Raw genomic sequence first — 10,900 nt, forward strand, 5'->3', positions numbered from 1 at the left:
ATGTCAGTCGAGTGTCATATGTGAGACCTAAAAACCTTGCCTGAGGTTTGACTCTGATGTTGTATGGACCCAAGTTCAAGGTTAAAGGTAGGACTCTCAGGTATTTTCGCGTAAATATCACTACTTGAGACTTGGAAGGCGATAGGGATAAATTATTTTCAAGGAGCCAATGGTCTAATTGATATACAGCTAAAGCCATGTGGGCTTCTACAGTCTGGAGAGAGCTTGCACTAGTATATACACACACATCATCAGCATATTGTAATATTTTAATCCTGGGTGAAAATATGGTCTCTAGATCACTGGTGTAAATGGTGTAGAGCAGGGGACTAAGCACAGCACCTTGAGGCAGACCTTGTGAGACTTTCCGTGGGCCAAGTAGTTTGTCATGATAACGCACATATATCCATCTGGTGTCTAGAAGATTGTAAATGCCCTTGATGAGCGGATGAGGAAGGCCGAGGTCCATCAATTTAGATAATAATCTTGAGATATCAACATTGTCTTATGCAGCAGAAATATCCAGAAAAAGTGCAAGCATATAACTGTTCGAAGCAAATGTCTTATATATGTCCGTAGTGAGCAGTGCATGACTATCATAGGTACTTCTTCCTTTTCGAAAACCATTCTGAGTTCGTGGTAGAAGATTGTGAAATTCTAGCCACCATTCGAGTCGAAGTTTAATCATACGCTCGAGGGTTTTCAGTATACATGAAGACAAGGCGATAGGACGGTAAGCGTTCGGATCCTCTGGTTCCTTTCCGAATTTGAAGATGGGTATCACAATCTGTGTTAGCCAGGATAATGGAAATTCTCCTTGAGACCATATTTCGTTTATGATCCGAAGCAGCCACTGTAGAGCATGGATTGATAAATGGGCCAGCATCGGGTAACAAATATTATCAAAACCTGGTGCAGTACTGGAGGACTGTTTTATTGCATTTTGCAGCTCAGCCAATGTGAAGGGAGAGCATAAAAAATGAGTACTCGGGTTCGTGTTGAAATGAAGGGGTTGAGAATCAACAAACGGTGGAGCTATTTTGTCAAAGAATCCCTCTATACAGACTGGTGAGATCGTATGGGATCGTGGACTATGATCTTTGTGGCGGAAGGCTTTGATTTTGTTCCAGACGTCGGAGATGTTGGCATTCCTATCTAATGATGCACAGAATTCCTTCCAGCTGTGTCTTTTCCTTTCTTTCAAAAATCTCCTTACTTGAGCTGTAGTGTGCAGACATTGCTGGTACCTCTCAAAAGTGGGTTGTTCCCGGTATTGCCGAAGCGCTGTCCGTCGTCGTGCAACAGCTCGAGAGCAGTCTGGGGTCCACCAGACAGCTGGTTTTCCCGTGTGTATAGATCCAACTTTCTTCAGGGGAATCGAATCGGATGCAGCTTTCTCCATAGCGGAGATATAGAGGTTGTAGCTGACACCACTAGGATTTTGCAGTGGAAGGCGTAATATCTCTTCATCCATATTGGCTGTAAATACTGGCCAATTTGCTTTAGAGCAGTTCCATTTTCCTGTTGACACTTTCTGCTGATGAGGTGGAGGAGAAGTCTCTATTGTGATCAAAATGGGAAAGTGGTTGGAACCCCCAGAATCGGTAAGGACGGACCAGTTGGTGGACAAGGATAAAGAGGGGTTGGCAATAGTGAGGTCAACTGCCGATTTCTGCCGATTCGGTGAAGGAACCAATGAAGGGGAATGATCATTCAGGATGACTAAATTATAATGTTCGACCATATTGACTATATCATTGCCGTAGCGATCGGTGGTTGGACAACCCCATGCTGTGGAGTGAGCGTTGAAGTCTCCACAGATGATCTGTGGGGGAGGAAGTTGCGACATGATTTCTTGCCAAATATCCAAGGTGACTGCTGTTCTCGGTGGGCAATATCCAGATGCTATCGTAAGAGTTCTAGAAGGTAGTTGTATACTAGCTGCAATCAGTTGAAATGGCGATGGTACACTACGTTGGATAGTTAGCTGTCTGTAAGATAATGTCGTGTGTACCAGAATAGCAACGCCACCATATCCATCATCACGGTCTTCCCTTAATATGGTATAGTTGCGAAAATGTATATATCTTTGAGGTTTGAACCATGTTTCTGACAGGACAACAACGTGAGGGTTTATATTGTGAAGTGTATTATCTAGACTCTCTTTGTTTGAAATAGCCGATCGTGCATTCCATTGAAGAATTTTAAATGCCATTATGAGCTTGGAAAATCTGTCGCAGAATATACTTGGTCGCCATGGGTTGTAGAGAGTCAGATGGTTGAGACGAAAATAGTTGGATCAGTAAGGTAAGTAGCCATGTCCCAGATAGTGCGATTATGGATGCATTTTGGCTTTGAATCTCACGCTGTAGAACACCTCTGTTCGAGATCACCGACCGGCCGTTCCACTGTAAGATTTTAAAGGCCATTTTCAGAGGCGAAAATATTGGTAATCATGTCGCGGATTGTTGTTGGATGAATGTTGCTGGATGCTGAAGATTGGAGCTGACCTACGATGAGCATAATAATATTGAATATATGCTCAATGAGTTGTTCGTTCTTTTGAGCAGGATTTGATGTTACGCGATGGGGTTGGGGAGGGTAGGGATTGTGAGTAATCGGAGTAACAGGTAAATGTGGAGGAATATAGGCCAGTTGAGAAATTGGTGGGAAATGGGGTTTGAAAGGTTGTACCGGACGTCTTGACGAGTTTACAGGAACTGAAATTTTACGCTGAGAGGCGAGTGGATGGTCGAGTTGTTGGTTAAATGTTGAATGGGGAGAGATCTGTTGTGTGATATTCCATGGGGTATCTTCCTTCATTGGTGGCTCTGCTGTAATACTTGGTGTCAAGGGCTCATGTTGTTTTGGAAAGTTTCTTGCTGTTGACATGTTAGAGGTTGCAGAAATATTAGGTAGCGGGGGAAATTCCACCTGATTTTGATAATTAATTGGTGGGCGTGCCGCTGAGTCCGCGTACGCTCTGTTGTTATAAATATCAAGCGCAGCCACTTGAGAGATATTGTTAAATGCCATAAGTTCCCGAACAGAAATCCACTTTTTATATTCTGTGCAGTTTTTATCAGTGGAGAGATGAGCTCCTTTGCAGTGAACACAACAGGGAGTAATTAAATCTGAACACTGACTAATATCGTGAGGCCCTGAGCAACGGCTACAGCGTTGAGCACTTCGGCATTGCAGGCTAGAGTGATTGAATCTGAGGCATCGTTCACATAATCGTACAGACATCACAAATGGTTGCACTGGGCACCTAGTTCCGAGTAAGTGTATATATGCTGGCAGTTGTTGTGCACGAAAAGTTAACAGACAAACTGGGATAGGCCTTCTCTCCCCGCGAATAACCTTACTGAAGCGCTTTACACGAACAACTGGTAACGGGGTTTGTATCTCCCGTAATATTTCATCTTCACTAAGTGAGGGGTCGACATTTTTAATTAAACCTTATCTTTGAATAACACTAGACGGAATGTAAGCTTCTAGTTTTTGTTTACGAAAAAATTCTGTTTCCACTAGTTCATTCGCCACTGCTCCTGAAGTGGTTTCAACTCGAAGTCTGTTTCGCCCTATGGGTTTTATGTCCAGGATGTTTTGACGGCTAACGACCTGCTCGTTAAATAAAAGCCTACCAAGCGCCATTGGATGGAGACTACCTACGTCTTTGTTTACACTTTCAACGATAACAACGAAAGGGCCATGATCATTGGGATTGTATCTATTTTCGCTACTATTGCGATAAATAACTCTTTGATTAGTGTTGGGCTGATTTACAGATGAGGATAAAGTATTTATTTCTCCCACATCTGCACCATTAGAACTATTCGTGGTATGAGTTGAACCGGAACTGTTTGTGACATCAAGGATCATGTCAGACTCTTCAGTAGGACGGGGTTCACTTCCACTAGGACGCATTTTTTTGCACTGGGGATTGAATTCACTTAAAAATTCAGAGTCAGAATTACCTGATTTGTTGGCTGGTTGTGCTGATGCAATGGATACTGGTACCTGACCTCTTTGAAGTAATGCGGCAGATGCTCCTTGCATCTCTGTTGAGTAGGTGTTGACAGGTTGTTGAGTCGACAGAAGTTGATGTGGATTCGGAGGAATTTTAGCATTTAAAGTAAAGTCTGGAATCATCGATGGAGAGTTGCTGTAGCATGCTTGTAAGGCAGCGTTAATTACCTGACCCGTGTCAGGAGGATCGTTCATGATGCACTCACATAAACACACACAAAAGGAATTTTCAAGCTGCTGTTATTCTATTTACTGCAGTTGAGATTATAGTAATTCCTCAAATTCGCGTAACTTCTACTTTCCCGTGAAAATGGATTAATATTCTTCAAGCTTTCTATTATTTCGCTTGCAGAAAATGAAACTTCTCCAAGGATCTCTCCTCTACGCTACTCAGGTATCGTTTCACGTCATTTTTTTTCACCCTGTGAATTCAACACGATACTGCCAAATTATAAGTGAAAAATCTTTGAGGACATATTTCCATGTAAATTACGAATTCCCCTGTTCCTACTTTAAAGTTTTGTACTTCCGGAAACATCATCTCTAATAGTCTTTTAATTTTTTTGATGAACCAATTGCGTTGATGTATACTAAGCACTATTGCCAATGAGCCCAACTGTAGAAATTTGAGATTTGGGAACATCGTAATTTAAGTCAATTTTTATTATTTTTCAGATCAAATATGAAAAAAATACCATATAGATCAACATAGAAATACTGCGATGCATCTGTACAGAAAGCTGTATCAACGCAGCCTTTCTATCAGTCCAATGTGAACAACGACCAACAACAATTTTCTTCAGACGTACCGGTATGCACTGCAGTAGCGGGAGCTAATATTCCCCTGCATAAACTGGAGCATCTTCAAACTTCAGCAAGTTGGAGAAGAGTGGCGTACCCCTAGTGAAGTCATTTAGGATTGTGCAAGAAGTCAGGGAAGTTTTGACCGAACATCTGGGAAGGTAGCCGCTGTCAGCAAAAAGTTCGATAGGGTCCTGAAGCGGAATCCAGGATGGAAAGCGATGGTAAAAGTAGCCAGGGTGCTACGAAGTGAGGTAGATGAAACTACTGAACTAAAACCAGATGAGGTGGCTTCATTGAAGTTTTGTCCAATCGCTTCATGTAATGTTGAGAGATCTTTCTCCCAGTACAAAAACATTCTGCATGACAGGAGAACAAGGTTGTTACCGGAAAACATTGAAAAGTTGCTTGTTGTAAGTTCATTTTGTAGTAATTGAGTGTGTTATTAAATTACAAGTAATTTTTCATGCCTATTTTGTTGTATAGGTTACACATTAGGCCTAGTGCCTTTTTACATGCCTATTTTTGGCTCATTAAGAGCCTATATGCCTGCCTAATTTAACTGTTTTTAGTGCCAATAATTCTCATCTCTAGTAATAACACTACCAATAAAACTACTATATCATGGCTTATCGTCCGAAGAACGTAACGCCAAAATATAACACATCACATTTATCATGTACGGGTACGTAAGAGTTCATAACCTACCCAAATAAACGTAACAATGACTTAACTAGCTTTGTAGGTCGCTTTCTTTTACACAGTCTCCCTAGCAAAGCGAGATAGTGAATACCTATGTCTAGCAAGTATGAGGTTGTAAATTCAAATCCTTAAGGAGTCAAAGCATTGTGAAACTGATTCATTTTTCTGCTTTCCAACAACTTCCAGCGTGCTACAGTGTTTTCGATGACGGGATATGCAAACCTAGCGGCCAAGCTCTGAATTACAATGGGACTCGTCAAAGCGGGCAACTGAAAGTTGATCAGCTGATACAGCGTACCGGTACAGCCTCGATATTCACTTAATAATATGTAAGTTTTGCACAGCAATGCCATGCATAAAAGCGTACAAATAATTTGGACTATATAATTGACTTCCCTTCTTATATCTGTGGCAATGAAATACTGATGTTATATGCGAAATACATTCACGAATAGGACAGCATTAACTTCCTACGATAGAAACTCAAGCTTCATTTTCCTTTCGAAATTACTTAATACGGCACATGAAACTTTCATCTAAAGTGACAGTACCACAAATCATTGTCAAGATACAAGGCGTTTACTTAACACAAACATACAAATAAATTAGTTTTGAACTCACCAGACCTCGAAGTGGTTCTATTCCCTGGTCGATCTTTTCGAGAACACTTAAACGTTATAACTAATGAAACTTGTCATCAACACACGTACAGTACATTAACCATAACAGGATTTTTACACAATACTATCTAATGCAGCACAGCTAGAACGAAGGCACCTTTAATAACACGTGTAAGTATGCGAACAACAATGCACAAAAATCACAAAGAAAGAAACATAAAACGTAGTAAAGACAAACAGGACGTTGAACGTATTCACCGCATACGTGATGTTGCGTAACTAACTTTGACAACTGACGAGTAGGCCTAGTGTCCCTCTCGATATAGAAACAAGTCAACGCGCCGTGCGACATTCAGGTGTTTCTCCAACTGTGATCGCAATGCATCTGCATGTCCCCAGCTTTTCTGTAATACAGTAGACTGGTGACGATAGTTGTTTTAAGAAGAATGAAATACCAATCGCTATGGTACTCAAAACCAGGACAGGGAGAACTGAAATGCAGGATATTCGACTCTTGATCGAGCAGCAGAATTTTAAGTTCGAGCAATGAGCAGTATCCTTTAAAGACATCAATTTATTGCATTCTGTAAAAAAGGAAGCGAAATTTAGGAGATTAGTTTTTAGTGCCATGTTTCTATAAAAGTAACACGTAATGTACGCCAGTAAAGGTTTTCTTTCAAAAGCTGAGTGAAGTCTCGTACAGAAGAAAATAGTGTCGAACTTTGTATTTATTCCTTGCCCCGCCTTTTGATCTTTCGCAATAAAATATTTCTTAGCTTCAGAGTTGGGAAGTAGCCGAGTAAAAGTAACAGAATTGCTTGTAACGAATATTTTTTAGTAATTTTTATGTACAATCATTACTTTTTACAAAATGTGCCGGCCCTCGATGTAGGGCTAGCGTGCCTGCCACTTACCCGGAGGCCCCGGGTTCCATGCCCGGCCAGGCCAGGAATTTTTACCTGGATCTGAGGGCTGCTTCGATGTCCACTCAGCCTACGTGATTAGAATTGAGGAGCTATCTGACGGTGAGATAGCGGCCACGGTCTAGAGAGTCAAGAATAACAGCCGTTGGGATTCGTCGTTCTGACCACATGTCACCTCATAATCTGCAGGCCTTCGGGCTGAGCAGTGGTCGCTTGGTAGGTCAAGGCCCTTCACGGACTGTTGTGGCATGGGGTTTGGTTTTACAAAATGTAATTTTTACTCGTAATTTACTTCTTGTCCGCCTCTGTGGTGTAGTAGTTAGTGTAATAAACTGCCACCCTCGGAGGCCTGGGTTCGATTCTCGGCTCTGCCACGAAATTTGAAATGTGGTACGGTACGAGGACAGGAACGGGGTCCACTCGGCCTCGGGAAGTCAACTGAGTAGAGGAGGTTCGATTCCCCGTGGTTTCCCACTTCTGCATGGAAATGCCGGCCGGAATGGCACCTAACTTAAGGCCATGGCCGCTTCCTTGTCTATCCCTTCCAATCTTCCGCCCCCCCCCCCTCCCACAAGGCCCCTGTTCAGCAAAGCAGGTGTGAGGCAGCCTGGGTGAGGCACTGGTCCTCCTCCCCAGTTGTATCCACGACCAAATGTTTCCCGCTCCAGGACACTGTCCTTGAGGCGGTAGAGGTGGGATTGCTTGCTGAGTCCGAGGGAAAACCAACCCTGGACGGTACATGTAATAAGAGAGACAGAGAGAAAAATGACAATTTATTTAAAATACTAGAAGTCACCAACTAAAATAAGAAATGATGTGTAGAAACATATTTTGAAAGTCCTAAGGTATCATGTCTAAAACATTAATCACCACCACAACCACCACTCTTCAATAGACAAGTATGCCTAAGCATCTGACCTGCCAACTATTAATATTTTATACACTCCAGGTAGAAAATGTGAATATATGATCTGCCACTGTGAGTGCGAGCGGTAGAATATATCCATAATATCTCCTGCCTGTTGTAAAATACGACTACAGTAGGCTATAATAAAAGGAGGATCGCAGGGCCTCTTAACTGTATATTCATTCTTCGAAGTGTCACACCTCGTCCATTTTCCTTCTGATTAGAGTTAATTGAGGAAGACTGCCCAGTTGTACTTCCTATTAAAACAACAATCACCGAGCAAGTTGACCATGCTGTTAGGACCGCGCAGCTGTAAGTTTGCATTCGGGAGATGGTGGGTTCAAACCCCACTGTCGGCAGCCCTGAAGATGGTTTTCCAATTTTTACAGCAGGAAAATGCTGGGGATGTACCTTAATTAAGGCCATGGCCATTAGACCTATCTGTGTCGGTGCGACGTACAGCTAGTTGTAAAATAAAAATAATAACCACCACCATAAAATGTGATCAGCTGAACATTTCAATTGTGCTTACATTCGTGCTATAAAAGTATGCTCTTCTATTATTTCAGAACAAGTTTAAATGAAAACATTGACACGACTTGTCTAAACGCAGCTGTCACTTTCTTGATATAGCCTAAGAACTACATAAAAGTACTTATTGGACAAATGGATGTTCCGTAATAAAATAGTACCAGTAAATGAACTGGATTACAGTTACCTAAGAAATAATTTACTCAATTACAAATTACTTTTTAAACACGCAATAAGTAAAATTACAGTTACCTTTCTTTCGTCAGAATATACTGTACGTCGCATCGACACAGATGTCTTTCGGCGACGATATATCCTGGATGTTATTCTACGACCCCCACCGACAGGGGGTGGCTGTTGAAGAAATTTTTGCCAGAAAATTACTCGAGGTAATAACATACAATACTTACCAAAGTTATACAAATTCAAAATACTCGATGTTTTATTTTACTAACAAGAGACTTTTCACTGAATCTAGGATTAAGCTATTTATAGCGTTAGCCGACAATATATTTCGTAGACATAGAAGAAATGAAGTGTTTTCAACATTCGCATTGTGCCCTGGAATTAAAAAAAAACTCTGCTAACTCCTAAGAAGACGAACATGCTGAAAAAATATAATCTATTTCCAGCAGTTATACATAAGTTTATCATACTTACGGCTTTAGGCGGAACATTGCAACAACTGTCCCGTTGTCTTCCGCATACGATGCAAATCGTAAATCGTACGCTGAATGTTCCAGTTATGAAAATGACTGCATGACGACTGTCACAATTTTAGTTAAATTTGTATTAAGTATGGTTCCATCAAATGCAGTCAAGGAGAACGTTAAATGGAGGGATGAACGAAACATCTCACAGTTGATATGCTAAAAGTTAGTTGTAGGCTTAATGCAATTGGAATTAAAGTATCAGTGGTTCTTATGTCCGGCTCCATGGCTAAATGGTTAGTGTGCTGGCCTTTGGCTACAGGGGTCCCGGGTTCGATTCCCGGCAGGGTCGGGAATTTTAAACATCATTGGTTAATTTCTCTGGCACGGGGGCTGGGTATGTGTGTTGTCTTCATCATCATTTCATCCTCATCAAGACGCGCAGGTCGCCTATGGGTGTCAATTCAAAAGACCTGCACCTGGGGAGCCGAACATGTCCTCGGACACTCTCGGCACTAAAAGCCATACGCCATTTCATTTTTTCAGTGGTTCTTATAAGACAGCACTTCCTAATAAAAAGATCTGAAAAGTATCAAGGATCCGAAGCTTAATCATTGTGTCAGCAAGTGATACAAGAAATTGTACCGGTACTTAGCGTTGTCCCATTTTTGAAATAAAGAATGTAACTAAACCACAGTTAATGTCATTTTTGATCTGCTGATTCGTTGTCCATGGGCAACCTGCAGCTGTCGCGGGAAGATCGTATAATACTACTACTACTAATAATAATAATAATAAAAAAATACTTGTGTTCCGAATTTCTCCTCTCTGAAATCTGGCAACCCTAGACATGGACTAGACGTATTCCGATGGCAGCCTTTTTAGCGATGAATTATCTGGAAAATGATCACAACTACAATCGAAAACCGAATGATGTTCGTTATTTTGCAGATTCGTAATGACACTAAGTTAACGAATTTTCGAGTAAAATAATTCAGAATAAAATTCCGAGTTCAGAAGACGAAACAAGGAATGTAGGATATTTTTACCAGAGAGTTGTAAACAGAATTAAACTGTAAGTACAGTGGACGACCTCTTAACCGGCCGACTCGGTGTATATAATGTTGCTTCCAGATACCCACGGTGCGAGCGTGGAATATGCTGTGCAGCAAAGAGATTCGTCTGATTTGGACGATATGTTTATAAGAAAATTGCATGATTTCGCCTTTAAAAACTTTTGGTCAAATAACTTCAGTTTCATTTCTTAATTTCACTTTATTGGTACGACAGTTTTAAATTTTGAATGCTTTTATGGATTCTTCCGAGTTTGTTACCCAAAGTTTGCTCCGGACGACCAATCAAAGTCCTGTCCAACTTAGGAGGTCAGAGGATATCACACTAGACCAGAAAAGGCATTTTTTTTACAAGTTGTTTTACGTCACACCGACACAGATAGGTCTTATGGCGACTGTGGAACAGGGAAGGGCTAAGAGTGGGAAGGAAGTGACCGTGGCCTTAATCAAGGTACAGCCCCAGCATTTGCCTGGTGTGAAAATGGGAAACCACGGAAAGCAATCTTCAGAGCTGCTGACAGTGGGGTTCGAACCCACTATATCCTGAATGCACAGCCAACTCGCTCGGTGCTATGGACTCTCCTAATAAAGCTGGGAAGCAGAAATGTGTTCACCAGGATCTGAGAACAACTAAGACTGATAATAATAATAATAATAATCG

This window comes from Anabrus simplex, chromosome X (assembly GCF_040414725.1).
Source record: "Anabrus simplex isolate iqAnaSimp1 chromosome X, ASM4041472v1, whole genome shotgun sequence".
NCBI lineage: Eukaryota > Metazoa > Arthropoda > Insecta > Orthoptera > Tettigoniidae > Anabrus > Anabrus simplex.